An 18,133-nucleotide genomic window follows, 5' to 3' on the forward strand; every position below is an offset into this window, starting at 1 on the left:
TCCTCTATCTCCCTTTCCATACTGGTCTTGACCTCTGCTGACACTCTATAAGCATGCTTATGCAGAGGCTGCAGATCCCCTGTGTGCACTGGGTGTTTTGTGAGATGTGTGGTCCCTGGCATGTCAGTGAAGAGGGCCCTAAACTTAGCTAGCCTGTCCCTGGCTTCTACCTGCTGCCTTGCACTCAACTGTGCCCCTATCTCTACCTGCTCCACAGTGTTTCCCTGTCTAGCCTCCCCTAGGAGATCAGGCAGAGCATTGCTCACCGGATCCTCCAGCAGTGGGCTACAAATGGCCATTACTGCTCCCATACTCGGTGCTCTGTATTCTTTCAGCATGTTGACGTGATATGTCTTATGCCTCTCAGGCTCTACCTGTACAACGTAGTTGTACTCATTCACCTTTCGGATAACCGTGTATGGTCCCGACCAGGCAGCCATCAACTTGTTCTCCCGAGTGGGTTTGAGAACAAGCACCTGCTGTCCTGGGATGAATTCCCTGCTACGGGCATTCCGGTCATACCATTGCTTTTTCTTGGTCTGAGCGGCCCTGAGGTGGTCCTGGGCCACCCCCATGAGCATCTCCAACCGGTCTCGGACATCTACTACATACTGGATCACTGAAGCATCAGTAGCAGTAGCCTCCCCTTCCCATCCCTTAGTGAATAGGTCCAGAGATCCACGTACCCTGCGGCCATATAGTAGCTCGAAGGGGGAGAAGCCTGTAGATTCTTGCGGTACCTCTCGGTAGGCAAACAGCAAGTGCTGTAAATGAATCTCCCAGTCTTTCCCCTCCGCCTCTATAAAGGTCCGAAGCATCTGCTTCAGGGTACCGTTAAACCTCTCACATAATCCGTTTGTCTGGGGATGGTAAGGGGTAGTGTGCCGGTGCTGTACACCGCATGCATCCCAGAGACAATGTAACAGTTCGACCCCTGATCGGTTAGGATCTCACTAGGGAAACCTACCCTAAAAAAATGTTGAGCAAAGCTGCTGCCACTGTCTTGGCATCTATGGTGCCAAGTGCTACCGCCTCAGGATACCGGGTGGCAAAATCCACCACCGTGAGGATGTAGCGCTTCCCTGACCTGCTAGGAATCACAAGGGGTCCTATAAGATCCATCGCTACTTTCTGGAAGGGTTCCCCTATTATCGGTAGGGGTTTCAGGGGTGCCTTCACACGGTCGCCCGCCTTACCCACTCGCTGGCAGGCATCACAAGAGCGGCAGAAATTGCCCACATCTCGAGATGCCCCCGGCAAGTAGTAACGCTGTAATAACCGGGCTCGCGTTCTGTTGACCCCCTGATGTCCCGCTAACGGATTAAAGTGAGCTACCCGTAATAGTTGCTGTCGGTACCCCTGGGGCACTACTAGCTGTCGCTTACCGGTCAATCCCTCCTCTATCCCTGGGTTCCCATCTTCTCTATACAGGAGTCCCTTATACCATAGGCAGCGCTCAGTGCCTTCCCCTGCCAGAGATTCGGACGCCCGAAGTCTCACACCGGCCAGGGTAGGGTCTGTCTTCAATGCCTCCCTAAACTGGGCTCCTAATTCTGGCCACCCCCCAGTCATGCCATTGTCCGGAGAATGGGGAAGGGTGAGGGGAAACAATAAGTCAGTCTGTGGTTGCAACTGATCCTGGCTTACCTCCCCGGGCTCCTCTGCGCCCTCCGCTAACGTTGGTCCCAAAGGCTGGGGGACTGGCGCCGCCGCCATTGCCGCTGTCTGGCTCCGGGTAACCGCTGCCACTGCAGCGGGCTTGGTCACTCGGTCATAGGTGCAGGTCATCGGTCCCAGATCGTTGCCAAGAAGAACATCGGCATCCAAACCGGGTAAAACCCCCACCTCCCGCACACCCTGGCCCTCCCCCAATCCAAAAAGATTCTGGCCACTTGCAGGAAACGTGGCTCTCCGTCGGCCACAGTGATCTGTATCCCAGGGCCTGGGAGCAATTCCTCTGGCCGGACCATATCAGGTCGGACCAGGGTCACTGCAGCTCCTGAATCCAGCAAGCCAACTGCTTGCCGGTCACCGACTGTGACCGGGGTGAGATGTCTGCTCCGGCCGTCCATCTGCTGCAGGTCCGCGCTGAGATGTCCTCCGCTCCTGGCTGTAGTCACTGATGATACTGGGACAGGTGTTGCATGGGACGTCTCGCTGGGAGTTGGTTCCATGACCGGTCCGGAGTCTGTGGTGGAAGCCACCCGTACGCGGGCTACCGGCTTCGCAGCTGGGGTGCGTTGCTCCTGATGGGGTCCGCCGGAACGCAGGGGTTCCAGGCAATCTGGTCTGATGTGACCAGGGCGGTTGCAGTTGTAGCACCGGCGCTTGTGCCGGAGCTTCCCCGCCTTCGGTGGACTGCTGCCCGCAGGCAGTCTCTGAGTCCATTTGGGGGTATTGGCAAACTTTTTGGCCGGTGCCGCCGCCACCGCCACCTTGGCTACTGCTTTGGCGGACATCAGGGCTCAGCTGGCCACATAGTCGTCTGCAAGCCTCGCCGCCTCCTGGTAAGTCTTGGGCTTCTTGTCGTACACCCAAGCCCTCACCGCCGGCGGGCACTGCTGCATGAGCTGCTCCTGAAAGATGAGGTCCAGCAGGCATTGGTAAGTCCGTGCCTCATAGCCCTCCACCCAGCGTATCCCGTATAAAGCCATGCGGGTCAAGTAGGTAACATAGGACTCCTGGGGCTGCCTCTCCTCCTGCCGGAATTTACCCCGGTAAGCTTCAGGGGTAAAACCGTACTGAAACAATAACAGTTCTTTCAGGTGGTCATAGTCATCAGCATACTCATCTGGAAGCGCCATCATCGTCTGCTTAGCCAAGTCGGACAGTAAGGGGTCCAAACGTGCAACCCTATGCTGGGGAACCACTTTGTACCGCCGACACTGTTTCTCAAAGTTCTTTAGAAAACTGTCCATCTGATCAGTACCTTCCACGAACTTGGTGAGACTGTGGTGATCCAGTTTGAGTTCATCTTGGTTGGGTTGGACAGGAGGGCAATAAGCGGGTCTGTTCACTGCCATAGTGATAAACTGCAGCCGCTCCTCCGGTGTCCCTCTGTCTCCCCACGCAGTAATCAGTGCCAACATTTCAGGGGTGAACGGACTGGTAGCCACAGCAACCAGTACCCCTCCTGTTGCACTGCTCCCGGGAGGTGCACTCGTTCCCTCCCTGAGATTCCACCGCCCCAGCACTGGGCTCCTTCCCTGATCTCCGTGTGGCTGTAAAAGGGCAAGCTGAGCCATATCCTGAGGCTCTGCAAGCCGGGCTTCATAGTCACCGATTGCGTCAACCATGTCTGCGACCTCCTGGTTCTCATAGGGCAGTCCATATTCACTGCACTTGTCCTTCAGCTGAGCTCGGGTCCTCATGTTGGATGAGCCTTCAGCCTCGCTCATGGTTCACGGTCACAGCAGTGAGGTGGTGTTAAAACTTGTGTTAACTGTTGCACTACTATGTGTTCAATATCTTTAGTTCCAGGAACTCTCAATTACTCTCGAGTTTCCACTATATGACAGAGTCCCACAGAACACTGTAATATAGGTTCAGTTCAATCCCACCGCTGCCACCAGTTAATTATAGAGCTTGTCACGGTAACTTATGACAAGATGTAACGAACACCAAATATCTGGGTTGAACTGAACGAAGCTTAGATATAATAAAATATATTTATTCCTTAAAAAAGGTGAACAAGGGGGCGTGTCCAGGACGCCGATGAGAACGGTCGTGTAGGAGAGGAGCTCCGCAGACCCTGGCATAAAACAAGCTTGAATAAGCTCTATTCCCCCCCTAAAAAAACTCGCAGTTACTGCTATAAACTTCCCTAATACCGTCAGCAGCAAGAATGGCGGGCAGACCGAAAGCCCAAACCACCCCGGGAGTCGCAAAATTCTTCTCCCCCTCACAGAAGAGCTCGGAGGCCACTTCAAGAACCCAAGATGGCGCCGGCCCCGCGAGCGCACGCGGGACCAAACAGGCAGCAACCGAGCAAAGCAGCACGGCAACACCTCCGCCACCGCGAAGCAGCACGGCAACACCTCTGCCCCCGGAGGAAGAGCTCACGAGAGCATTCATGCAGGAGATGATCTCCACAATGCTGAATAAGCTCCACACCTCACTACAGGCTGACCTGCGGGCCGCGGTAACGGAACTCAAGCAAGAAATAACAGGCCTCCCGGAACTCACCACGGCCTTAGAAATCAAGATGGCCGACACCACGCAGTCCCAGGAGGAGGCAGCAAACTAAATATTCCGCCTAGGAGCAGAAGTGAGCAGCCTGAGAGACAGTCTTGAAGACCAGGAGAACCGTGACAGACGTCAGAATATTAGAATTCGCGGTATCCCTGAATCGGTTCTACCTGGTCAACTCAAGCCATATCTCCAAGACTTCTTTAATTCTATGTGCACAGACCTCACACAAAAAGACATGGAGATGGACAGAGCCCATCGTGCCCTGGGCCCACGGTCTGAAGACCCCAACCGGTCAAGGGATGTAATAGCCCGCCTCCACAGATATTCTATAAAAGAACAAATAATGGAGGCTTGCCGAGCCCGGGAGGCTATTAAGTTCAAAGATGTCCACCTCCAAATATACAATGACTTGTCCAAACGCACGGTACTCCGGCGCAAAGAAATGCAACCACTAACATCCCTGCTCCGCGAGAAGGAGATCAAGTACAAATGGGGATTCTCACCTCACAATAAGACACCCGGAGGACATCCCGCGCTTTGCAAAGGCTCTGGATTTGAACCCCCCTGTTGACTGGAACCCGGACCCCTGCAACTCTCATAGGCAGCACACAGAGGACCCTCCGGTCAGAGCATCAGAGAGCCTGGCAGGCCAGAAGCAGTCGCGGGCCAAATAAGAATCACAGCAGCCAGTCACCACAGTTACCTCCAAGTTAACCCCCGCACCCAGTTGGATCGGACAACTTAATGACCAGAGAGCCCCCCTTAAAGGATATTTCTGCCCCCCGAGGTCACCCAGGCCCGGGTAGGAAAGCCACAGAATCCGAAAGCAGGTGAAATGGGGACTCCGAGCACGAGTCACTGGAGCAGTCTAACCGGCGAGCTACAAAAGAAAGAGGGACAACTGCCCCCAGGCATCCTCCGACTTACCTCACCTCACCAACAGCCGCCGCCCGGGAAGGGAACCTGATGACACCGGAGACGCCGGTGCTGGCAAAGAAGAGCCGCAGCCTCAAACAGATCCGGGAACAGAGGAGGAGTGAAGAAACCGAGTCCCGCTTGGGCGGATGCACACATCTTTCTTTTTTCATCTCCCCGTTCCCAAACTGCCCCGGCTGGGAGGGGAGAAGTCGGGTACACCAAGGCAGAAGCGACGCATGCAGAGTCCATAAGGCCGCCGTGCAGATCTCCACTTCACGCCCTCCTCTCCCCTACCTATGGGCCAATTTGCTGGGGGGCATGGGTTAATCTGTGTCTCCACGTTAGGGATTGGATACAGATAATTGTTCACCAATAGTCTGTATTCAATGTTAAGAATAGGGTTACACAGGTATATAAACTGTGTCAACCCTACAGTTTTTAGTTCTTCTTCTGATAACATCTTGAATGTCACCGGATTGCTGGAGAATTGCTAGCTGATACTTCTCCATCCCCCAACCCTAAGTAAGTGTTACCTTCTTGTCTGTTAATTGTACTATATTGCTGTGTTCACCTTATTTAAGGAATAAATTATATTTTATTATATCTAAGCCTCGTTCAGTTCAACCCAGAGATTTGGTGTTCATTATATCTTGTCATAAGTTACCGTGACAATATATCATTGGGGAGGCTTCATCCAGCAGCCGGGAGAGCCGGGCTGGGGATGATGATTTATATATACAGTATTTATATCGGCATCCAAAATTCCCTCATTCTGACTCGGCGACACTTTGTATAAAGGGGCGTTCCCCCAATTTGGCTTTTCTTGCACCCGTGCACTTTTGCAGTAATGATCATCGGAGGAATTGACACTAATTGCACCGTTTTGATACAGAATCCCTTTCTCTTTTCCTCTCCCCTTTTGTATTTTATTCCCAGCTCCTTCCCAACTAATCCCTCCCTGTGTTCTATACAAGGATCTCTCTCTTATCCTGCCCCTTCCCAACTAATTCCTCCCTGTGTTCTATACAAGGATCTCTCTCTTATCCCGCCCCTTCCCAACTAATCCCTCCCTGTGTTCTATACAAGGATCTCTCTCTTATCCTGCCACTTCCCAACTAATCCCTCCCTGTGTTCTATACAAGGATCTCTCTTATCCTGCTCCTTCCCAACTAATCCCTCCCTGTGTTCTATACAAGGATCTCTCTCTTATCCCGCCCCTTCCCAACTAATCCCTCCCTGTGTTCTATACAAGGATCTCTCTCTTATCCCGCCCCTTCCCAACTAATCCCTCCCTGTGCTCTATACAAGGATCTCTCTCTTATCCCGCCCCTTCCCAACTAATCCCTCCCTGTGTTCTATACAAGGATCTCTCTCTTATCCCGCCCCTTCCTAACTAATCCCTCCCTGTGCTCTATACAAGGATCTCTCTCTTATCCCGCCCCTTCCCAACTAATCCCTCCCTGTGTTCTATACAAGGATCTCTCTCTTATCCCGCCCCTTCCCAACTAATCCCTCCCTGTGCTCTATACAAGGATCTCTCTCTTATCCCGCCCCTTCCTCACTAATCCCTCCCTGTGTTCTATACAAGGATCTCTCTCTTATCCCCCCCTTCCTCACTAATCCCTCCCTGTGCTCTATACAAGGATCTCTCTCTTATCCTGCTCCTTCCCAACTAATCCCTCCCTGTGTTCTATACAAGGATCTCTCTCTTATCCCGCCCCTTCCCAACTAATCCCTCCCTGTGTTCTATACAAGGATCTCTCTCTTATCCCGTTCCTTCTCAACTAATCCCTCCCTGTGTTCTATACAAGGATCTCTCTCTTATCCTGCTCCTTCCCAACTAATCCCTCCCTGTGTTCTATACAAGGATCTCTCTCTTATCCCGCCCCTTCCCAACTAATCCCTCCCTGTGTTCTATACAAGGATCTCTCTCTTATCCCGTTCCTTCTCAACTAATCCCTCCCTGTGCTCTATACAAGGATCTCTCTCTTATCCCGCCCCTTCCCAACTAATCCCTCCCTGTGTTCTATACAAGGATCTCTCTCTTATCCTGCCCCTTCCCAACTAATCCCTCCCTGTGTTCTATACAAGGATCTCTCTCTTATCCTGCCCCTTCCCAACTAATCCCTCCCTGTGTTCTATACAAGGATCTCTCTCTTATCCTGCCCCTTCCCAACTAATCCCTCCCTGTGTTCTATACAAGGATCTCTCTCTTATCCTGCCCCTTCCTCACTAATCCCTCCCTGTGTTCTATACAAGGATCTCTCTCTTATCCCGCTCCTTCCCAACTAATCCCTCCCTGTGTTCTATACAAGGATCTCTCTATCCCGCCCCTTCCCAACTAATCCCTCCCTGTGTTCTATACAAGGATCTCTCTCTTATCCCGCCACTTCCCAACTAATCCCTCACTGTGTTCTATACAAGGATCTCTCTCTTATCCCGCCACTTCCCAACTAATCCCTCCCTGTGTTCTATACAAGGATCTCTCTCTTATCCTGCCCCTTCCCAACTAATCCCTCCCTGTGTTCTATACAAGGATCTCTCTCTTATCCCGCCCCTTCCCAACTAATCCCTCCCTGTGTTCTATACAAGAATCTCTCTCTTATCCCCGCCCCTTCCTAACTAATCCCTCCCTGTGTTCTATACAAGGATCTCTCTCTTATCCCGCCCCTTCCCAACTAATCCCTCCCTGTGTTCTATACAAGGATCTCTCTCTTATCCCGCCCCTTCCCAACTAATCCCTCCGTGTGTTCTATACAAGGATCTCTCTCTTATCCCACTCCTTCCCAACTAATCCCTCCATGTGTTCTATACAAGGATCTCTCTCTTATCCCGCCCCTTCCCAACTAATCCCTCCCTGTGTTCTATACAAGGATCTCTCTCTCATCCTGCCCCTTCCCAACTAATCCCTCCCTGTGTTCTATACAAGGATCTCTCTCTTATCCCGCCCCTTCCTAACTAATCCCTCCCTGTGTTCTATACAAGGATCTCTCTCTTATCCTACCCCTTCCCAACTAATCCCTCCCTGTGTTCTATACAAGGATCTCTCTCTTATCCCGCCCCTTCCCAACTAATCCCTCCCTGTGTTCTATACAAGGATCTCTCTCTTATCCTGCCCTTTCCCAACTAATCCCTCCCTGTGTTCTATACAAGGACCTCTCTCTTATCCCGCCCCTTCCTAACTAATCCCTCCCTGTGTTCTATACAAGGATCTCTCTCTTATCCCGCCCTTCCTCACTAATCCCTCCCTGTGTTCTATACAAGGATCTCTCTCTTATCCCGCCCCTTCCCAACTAATCCCTCCCTGTGTTCTATACAAGGATCTCTCTCTTATCCCACCCCTTCCCAACTAATCCCTCTCTGTGTTCTATACAAGGATCTCTCTCTTATCCTGCCCCTTCCCAACTAATCCCTCCCTGTGTTCTATACAAGGATCTCTCTCTTATCCTGCCACTTCCCAACTAATCCCTCCCTGTGTTCTATACAAGGATCTCTCTCTTATCCCGCCCCTTCCCAACTAATCCCTCCCTGTGCTCTATACAAGGATCTCTCTCTTATCCCGCCCCTTCCTCACTAATCCCTCCCTGTGTTCTATACAAGGATCTCTCTTATCCCGCCCCTTCCCAACTAATCCCTCCCTGTGTTCTATACAAGGATCTCTCTCTTATCCCGCCACTTCCCAACTAATCCCTCCCTGTGTTCTATACAAGGATCTCTCTCTTATCCCGCCACTTCCCAACTAATCCCTCCCTGTGTTCTATACAAGGATCTCTCTCTTATCCTGCCCCTTCCCAACTAATCCCTCCCTGTGTTCTATACAAGGATCTCTCTCTTATCCCGCCCCTTCCCAACTAATCCCTCCGTGTGTTCTATACAAGGATCTCTCTCTTATCCCACTCCTTCCCAACTAATCCCTCCCTGTGTTCTATACAAGGATCTCTCTCTTATCCCGCCCCTTCCCAACTAATCCCTCCCTGTGTTCTATACAAGGATCTCTCTCTTATCCCGCCCCTTCCTCACTAATCCCTCCCTGTGTTCTATACAAGGATCTCTCTCTTATCCTGCCCCTTGCTAACTAATCCCTCCCTGTGTTCTATACAAGGACCTCTCTCTTATCCCGCCCCTTCCTAACTAATCCCTCCCTGTGTTCTATACAAGGATCTCTCTCTTATCCCGCCCCTTCCTAACTAATCCCTCCCTGTGTTCTATACAAGGATCTCTCTCTTATCCTGCCCCTTCCCAACTAATCCCTCCCTGTGTTCTATACAAGGATCTCTCTCTTATCCCGCCCCTTCCCAACTAATCCCTCCCTGTGTTCTATACAAGGGTCTCTCTCTTATCCCGCCCCTTCCCAACTAATCCCTCCCTGTGTTCTATACAAGGATCTCTCACTTATCCTGCCCCTTCCCAACTAATCCCTCCCTGTGTTCTATACAAGGATCTCTCTCTTATCCCGCCCCTTCCCAACTAATCCCTCCCTGTGTTCTATACAAGGATCTCTCTCTTATCCTGCCCCTTCCCAACTAATCCCTCCCTGTGTTCTATACAAGGATCTCTCACTTATCCTGCCCCTTCCCAACTAATCCCTCCCTGTGTTCTATACAAGGATCTCTCTCTTATCCCGCCCCTTCCCAACTAATCCCTCCCTGTGTTCTATACAAGGATCTCTCACTTATCCTGCCCCTTCCCAACTAATCCCTCCCTGTGTTCTATACAAGGATCTCTCTCTTATCCCGCCCCTTCCCAACTAATCCCTCCCTGTGTTCTATACAAGGATCTCTCTCTTATCCTGCCCCTTCCCAACTAATCCCTCCGTGTGTTCTATACAAGGATCTCTCTCTTATCCCACTCCTTCCCAACTAATCCCTCCCTGTGTTCTATACAAGGATCTCTCTCTTATCCTGCCCCTTCCCAACTAATCCCTCCCTGTGTTCTATACAAGGATCTCTCTCTTATCCCGCCCCTTCCCAACTAATCCCTCCCTGTGTTCTATACAAGGATCTCTCTCTTATCCCGCCCCTTCCCAACTAATCCCTCCGTGTGTTCTATACAAGGATCTCTCTCTTATCCCACTCCTTCCCAACTAATCCCTCCCTGTGTTCTATACAAGGATCTCTCTCTTATCCCGCCCCTTCCCAACTAATCCCTCCCTGTGTTCTATACAAGGATCTCTCTCTTATCCTGCCCCTTCCCAACTAATCCCTCCCTGTGTTCTATACAAGGATCTCTCTCTTATCCCGCCCCTTCCTAACTAATCCCTCCCTGTGTTCTATACAAGGATCTCTCTCTTATCCTACCCCTTCCCAACTAATCCCTCCCTGTGTTCTATACAAGGATCTCTCTCTTATCCCGCCCCTTCCCAACTAATCCCTCCCTGTATTCTATACAAGGATCTCTCTCTTATCCTGCCCCTTCCCAACTAATCCCTCCCTGTGTTCTATACAAGGACCTCTCTCTTATCCCGCCCCTTCCTAACTAATCCCTCCCTGTGTTCTATACAAGGATCTCTCTCTTATCCCGCCCTTCCTCACTAATCCCTCCCTGTGTTCTATACAAGGATCTCTCTCTTATCCCGCCCCTTCCCAACTAATCCCTCCCTGTGTTCTATACAAGGATCTCTCTCTTATCCCACCCCTTCCCAACTAATCCCTCTCTGTGTTCTATACAAGGATCTCTCTCTTATCCTGCCCCTTCCCAACTAATCCCTCCCTGTGTTCTATACAAGGATCTCTCTCTTATCCTGCCACTTCCCAACTAATCCCTCCCTGTGTTCTATACAAGGATCTCTCTCTTATCCCGCCCCTTCCCAACTAATCCCTCCCTGTGCTCTATACAAGGATCTCTCTCTTATCCCGCCCCTTCCTCACTAATCCCTCCCTGTGTTCTATACAAGGATCTCTCTTATCCCGCCCCTTCCCAACTAATCCCTCCCTGTGTTCTATACAAGGATCTCTCTCTTATCCCGCCACTTCCCAACTAATCCCTCCCTGTGTTCTATACAAGGATCTCTCTCTTATCCCGCCACTTCCCAACTAATCCCTCCCTGTGTTCTATACAAGGATCTCTCTCTTATCCTGCCCCTTCCCAACTAATCCCTCCCTGTGTTCTATACAAGGATCTCTCTCTTATCCCGCCCCTTCCCAACTAATCCCTCCGTGTGTTCTATACAAGGATCTCTCTCTTATCCCACTCCTTCCCAACTAATCCCTCCCTGTGTTCTATACAAGGATCTCTCTCTTATCCCGCCCCTTCCCAACTAATCCCTCCCTGTGTTCTATACAAGGATCTCTCTCTTATCCCGCCCCTTCCTCACTAATCCCTCCCTGTGTTCTATACAAGGATCTCTCTCTTATCCTGCCCCTTCCTAACTAATCCCTCCCTGTGTTCTATACAAGGACCTCTCTCTTATCCCGCCCCTTCCTAACTAATCCCTCCCTGTGTTCTATACAAGGATCTCTCTCTTATCCCGCCCCTTCCTAACTAATCCCTCCCTGTGTTCTATACAAGGATCTCTCTCTTATCCCGCCCCTTCCCAACTAATCCCTCCCTGTGTTCTATACAAGGATCTCTCTCTTATCCCGCCCCTTCCCAACTAATCCCTCCGTGTGTTCTATACAAGGATCTCTCTCTTATCCCACTCCTTCCCAACTAATCCCTCCCTGTGTTCTATACAAGGATCTCTCTCTTATCCCGCCCCTTCCCAACTAATCCCTCCCTGTGTTCTATACAAGGATCTCTCTCTTATCCTGCCCCTTCCCAACTAATCCCTCCCTGTGTTCTATACAAGGATCTCTCTCTTATCCCGCCCCTTCCTAACTAATCCCTCCCTGTGTTCTATACAAGGATCTCTCTCTTATCCTGCCCCTTCCCAACTAATCCCTCCCTGTGTTCTATACAAGGATCTCTCTCTTATCCCGCCCCTTCCCAACTAATCCCTCCCTGTGTTCTATACAAGGATCTCTCTCTTATCCTGCCCCTTCCCAACTAATCCCTCCCTGTGTTCTATACAAGGACCTCTCTCTTATCCCGCCCCTTCCTAACTAATCCCTCTCTGTGTTCTATACAAGGATCTCTCTCTTATCCCGCCCTTCCTCACTAATCCCTCCCTGTGTTCTATACAAGGATCTCTCTCTTATCCCGCCCCTTCCCAACTAATCCCTCCCTGTGTTCTATACAAGGATCTCTCTCTTATCCTGCCCCTTCCCAACTAATCCCTCCCTGTGTTCTATACAAGGATCTCTCTCTTATCCCACCCCTTCCCAACTAATCCCTCTCTGTGTTCTATACAAGGATCTCTCTCTTATCCTGCCACTTCCCAACTAATCCCTCCCTGTGTTCTATACAAGGATCTCTCTCTTATCCTGCCACTTCCCAACTAATCCCTCCCTGTGTTCTATACAAGGATCTCTCTCTTATCCCGCCCCTTCCCAACTAATCCCTCTCTGTGTTCTATACAAGGATCTCTCTCTTATCCTGCCCCTTCCCAACTAATCCCTCCCTGTGCTCTATACAAGGATCTCTCTCTTATCCCGCCCTTCCTCACTAATCCCTCCCTGTGTTCTATACAAGGATCTCTCTCTTATCCTGCCCCTTCCCAACTAATCCCTCCCTGTGTTCTATACAAGGATCTCTCTTATCCCGCCCCTTCCCAACTAATCCCTCTCTGTGTTCTATACAAGGATCTCTCTTATCCCGCCCCTTCCTCACTAATCCCTCCCTGTGTTCTATACAAGGATCTCTCTCTTATCCCGCCCCTTCCCAACTAATCCCTCCCTGTGTTCTATACAAGGATCTCTCTCTTATCCTGCCCCTTCCCAACTAATCCCTCCCTGTGTTCTATACAAGGACCTCTCTCTTATCCCGCCCCTTCCTAACTAATCCCTCCCTGTGTTCTATACAAGGATCTCTCTCTTATCCCGCCCTTCCTCACTAATCCCTCCCTGTGTTCTATACAAGGATCTCTCTCTTATCCCGCCCCTTCCCAACTAATCCCTCCCTGTGTTCTATACAAGGATCTCTCTCTTATCCCACCCCTTCCCAACTAATCCCTCTCTGTGTTCTATACAAGGATCTCTCTCTTATCCTGCCACTTCCCAACTAATCCCTCCCTGTGTTCTATACAAGGATCTCTCTCTTATCCTGCCACTTCCCAACTAATCCCTCCCTGTGTTCTATACAAGGATCTCTCTCTTATCCCGCCCCTTCCCAACTAATCCCTCTCTGTGTTCTATACAAGGATCTCTCTCTTATCCTGCCCCTTCCCAACTAATCCCTCCCTGTGCTCTATACAAGGATCTCTCTCTTATCCCGCCCTTCCTCACTAATCCCTCCCTGTGTTCTATACAAGGATCTCTCTCTTATCCTGCCCCTTCCCAACTAATCCCTCCCTGTGTTCTATACAAGGATCTCTCTTATCCCGCCCCTTCCCAACTAATCCCTCCCTGTGTTCTATACAAGGACCTCTCTCTTATCCCGCCCCTTCCTAACTAATCCCTCCCTGTGTTCTATACAAGGATCTCTCTCTTATCCCGCCCTTCCTCACTAATCCCTCCCTGTGTTCTATACAAGGATCTCTCTCTTATCCCGCCCCTTCCCAACTAATCCCTCCCTGTGTTCTATACAAGGATCTCTCTCTTATCCCACCCCTTCCCAACTAATCCCTCTCTGTGTTCTATACAAGGATCTCTCTCTTATCCTGCCACTTCCCAACTAATCCCTCCCTGTGTTCTATACAAGGATCTCTCTCTTATCCTGCCACTTCCCAACTAATCCCTCCCTGTGTTCTATACAAGGATCTCTCTCTTATCCCGCCCCTTCCCAACTAATCCCTCTCTGTGTTCTATACAAGGATCTCTCTCTTATCCTGCCCCTTCCCAACTAATCCCTCCCTGTGCTCTATACAAGGATCTCTCTCTTATCCCGCCCTTCCTCACTAATCCCTCCCTGTGCTCTATACAAGGATCTCTCTCTTATCCCGCCCTTCCTCACTAATCCCTCCCTGTGTTCTATACAAGGATCTCTCTCTTATCCTGCCCCTTCCCAACTAATCCCTCCCTGTGTTCTATACAAGGATCTCTCTTATCCCGCCCCTTCCCAACTAATCCCTCTCTGTGTTCTATACAAGGATCTCTCTTATCCCGCCCCTTCCTCACTAATCCCTCCCTGTGTTCTATACAAGGATCTCTCTCTTATCCCGCCCCTTCCCAACTAATCCCTCCCTGTGTTCTATACAAGGATCTCTCTCTTATCCTGCCCCTTCCCAACTAATCCCTCCCTGTGTTCTATACAAGGACCTCTCTCTTATCCCTCCCCTTCCTAACTAATCCCTCCCTGTGTTCTATACAAGGATCTCTCTCTTATCCCGCCCTTCCTCACTAATCCCTCCCTGTGTTCTATACAAGGATCTCTCTCTTATCCCGCCCCTTCCCAACTAATCCCTCTCTGTGTTCTATACAAGGATCTCTCTCTTATCCTGCCCTTCCTCACTAATCCCTCCCTGTGTTCTATACAAGGATCTCTCTCTTATCCTGCCCCTTCCCAACTAATCCCTCCCTGTGTTCTATACAAGGATCTCTCTTATCCCGCCCCTTCCCAACTAATCCCTCCCTGTGTTCTATACAAGGACCTCTCTCTTATCCCGCCCCTTCCTAACTAATCCCTCCCTGTGTTCTATACAAGGATCTCTCTCTTATCCCGCCCTTCCTCACTAATCCCTCCCTGTGTTCTATACAAGGATCTCTCTCTTATCCCGCCCCTTCCCAACTAATCCCTCCCTGTGTTCTATACAAGGATCTCTCTCTTATCCCACCCCTTCCCAACTAATCCCTCTCTGTGTTCTATACAAGGATCTCTCTCTTATCCTGCCACTTCCCAACTAATCCCTCCCTGTGTTCTATACAAGGATCTCTCTCTTATCCTGCCACTTCCCAACTAATCCCTCCCTGTGTTCTATACAAGGATCTCTCTCTTATCCCGCCCCTTCCCAACTAATCCCTCTCTGTGTTCTATACAAGGATCTCTCTCTTATCCTGCCCCTTCCCAACTAATCCCTCCCTGTGCTCTATACAAGGATCTCTCTCTTATCCCGCCCTTCCTCACTAATCCCTCCCTGTGCTCTATACAAGGATCTCTCTCTTATCCCGCCCTTCCTCACTAATCCCTCCCTGTGTTCTATACAAGGATCTCTCTCTTATCCTGCCCCTTCCCAACTAATCCCTCCCTGTGTTCTATACAAGGATCTCTCTTATCCCGCCCCTTCCCAACTAATCCCTCTCTGTGTTCTATACAAGGATCTCTCTTATCCCGCCCCTTCCTCACTAATCCCTCCCTGTGTTCTATACAAGGATCTCTCTCTTATCCCGCCCCTTCCCAACTAATCCCTCCCTGTGTTCTATACAAGGATCTCTCTCTTATCCTGCCCCTTCCCAACTAATCCCTCCCTGTGTTCTATACAAGGACCTCTCTCTTATCCCGCCCCTTCCTAACTAATCCCTCCCTGTGTTCTATACAAGGATCTCTCTCTTATCCCGCCCTTCCTCACTAATCCCTCCCTGTGTTCTATACAAGGATCTCTCTCTTATCCCGCCCCTTCCCAACTAATCCCTCCCTGTGTTCTATACAAGGATCTCTCTCTTATCCCACCCCTTCCCAACTAATCCCTCTCTGTGTTCTATACAAGGATCTCTCTCTTATCCTGCCACTTCCCAACTAATCCCTCCCTGTGTTCTATACAAGGATCTCTCTCTTATCCTGCCACTTCCCAACTAATCCCTCCCTGTGTTCTATACAAGGATCTCTCTCTTATCCCGCCCCTTCCCAACTAATCCCTCTCTGTGTTCTATACAAGGATCTCTCTCTTATCCTGCCCCTTCCCAACTAATCCCTCCCTGTGCTCTATACAAGGATCTCTCTCTTATCCCGCCCTTCCTCACTAATCCCTCCCTGTGTTCTATACAAGGATCTCTCTCTTATCCTGCCCCTTCCCAACTAATCCCTCCCTGTGTTCTATACAAGGATCTCTCTTATCCCGCCCCTTCCCAACTAATCCCTCCCTGTGTTCTATACAAGGACCTCTCTCTTATCCCGCCCCTTCCTAACTAATCCCTCCCTGTGTTCTATACAAGGATCTCTCTCTTATCCCGCCCTTCCTCACTAATCCCTCCCTGTGTTCTATACAAGGATCTCTCTCTTATCCCGCCCCTTCCCAACTAATCCCTCCCTGTGTTCTATACAAGGATCTCTCTCTTATCCCACCCCTTCCCAACTAATCCCTCTCTGTGTTCTATACAAGGATCTCTCTCTTATCCTGCCACTTCCCAACTAATCCCTCCCTGTGTTCTATACAAGGATCTCTCTCTTATCCTGCCACTTCCCAACTAATCCCTCCCTGTGTTCTATACAAGGATCTCTCTCTTATCCCACCCCTTCCCAACTAATCCCTCTCTGTGTTCTATACAAGGATCTCTCTCTTATCCTGCCCCTTCCCAACTAATCCCTCCCTGTGCTCTATACAAGGATCTCTCTCTTATCCCGCCCTTCCTCACTAATCCCTCCCTGTGCTCTATACAAGGATCTCTCTCTTATCCCGCCCTTCCTCACTAATCCCTCCCTGTGTTCTATACAAGGATCTCTCTCTTATCCTGCCCCTTCCCAACTAATCCCTCCCTGTGTTCTATACAAGGATCTCTCTTATCCCGCCCCTTCCCAACTAATCCCTCTCTGTGTTCTATACAAGGATCTCTCTTATCCCGCCCCTTCCTCACTAATCCCTCCCTGTGTTCTATACAAGGATCTCTCTCTTATCCCGCCCCTTCCCAACTAATCCCTCCCTGTGTTCTATACAAGGATCTCTCTCTTATCCTGCCCCTTCCCAACTAATCCCTCCCTGTGTTCTATACAAGGACCTCTCTCTTATCCCGCCCCTTCCTAACTAATCCCTCCCTGTGTTCTATACAAGGATCTCTCTCTTATCCCGCCCTTCCTCACTAATCCCTCCCTGTGTTCTATACAAGGATCTCTCTCTTATCCCGCCCCTTCCCAACTAATCCCTCCCTGTGTTCTATACAAGGATCTCTCTCTTATCCCACCCCTTCCCAACTAATCCCTCTCTGTGTTCTATACAAGGATCTCTCTCTTATCCTGCCACTTCCCAACTAATCCCTCCCTGTGTTCTATACAAGGATCTCTCTCTTATCCTGCCACTTCCCAACTAATCCCTCCCTGTGTTCTATACAAGGATCTCTCTCTTATCCCGCCCCTTCCCAACTAATCCCTCTCTGTGTTCTATACAAGGATCTCTCTCTTATCCTGCCCCTTCCCAACTAATCCCTCCCTGTGCTCTATACAAGGATCTCTCTCTTATCCCGCCCTTCCTCACTAATCCCTCCCTGTGTTCTATACAAGGATCTCTCTCTTATCCTGCCCCTTCCCAACTAATCCCTCCCTGTGTTCTATACAAGGATCTCTCTTATCCCGCCCCTTCCCAACTAATCCCTCCCTGTGTTCTATACAAGGACCTCTCTCTTATCCCGCCCCTTCCTAACTAATCCCTCCCTGTGTTCTATACAAGGATCTCTCTCTTATCCCGCCCTTCCTCACTAATCCCTCCCTGTGTTCTATACAAGGATCTCTCTCTTATCCCGCCCCTTCCCAACTAATCCCTCCCTGTGTTCTATACAAGGATCTCTCTTATCCCGCCCCTTCCCAACTAATCCCTCTCTGTGTTCTATACAAGGATCTCTCTCTTATCCCGCCCCTTCCCAACTAATCCCTCCCTGTGCTCTATACAAGGATCTCTCTCTTATCCCGCCCTTCCTCACTAATCCCTCCCTGTGTTCTATACAAGGATCTCTCTCTTATCCTGCCCCTTCCCAACTAATCCCTCCCTGTGTTCTATACAAGGATCTCTCTTATCCCGCCCCTTCCCAACTAATCCCTCTCTGTGTTCTATACAAGGATCTCTCTTATCCTGCCCCTTCCCAACTAATCCCTCCCTGTGTTCTATACAAGGATCTCTCTCTTATCC

General features: G+C 50.3%; 1 protein-coding gene across 2 annotated transcripts in view; it reads left to right on the top strand.

Annotated features, from left to right (window-relative positions):
- LOC142483860 (pregnancy-specific beta-1-glycoprotein 7-like) overlaps positions 1 to 18,133 on the top strand; it is a 153,426-nt gene that overhangs the window by 68,625 nt on the left and 66,668 nt on the right. The gene's annotated exons all lie outside the window — the stretch shown is intronic.

The sequence above is a fragment of the Ascaphus truei genome, unplaced genomic scaffold (assembly GCF_040206685.1).
Source record: "Ascaphus truei isolate aAscTru1 unplaced genomic scaffold, aAscTru1.hap1 HAP1_SCAFFOLD_374, whole genome shotgun sequence".
Taxonomy (NCBI): domain Eukaryota; kingdom Metazoa; phylum Chordata; class Amphibia; order Anura; family Ascaphidae; genus Ascaphus; species Ascaphus truei.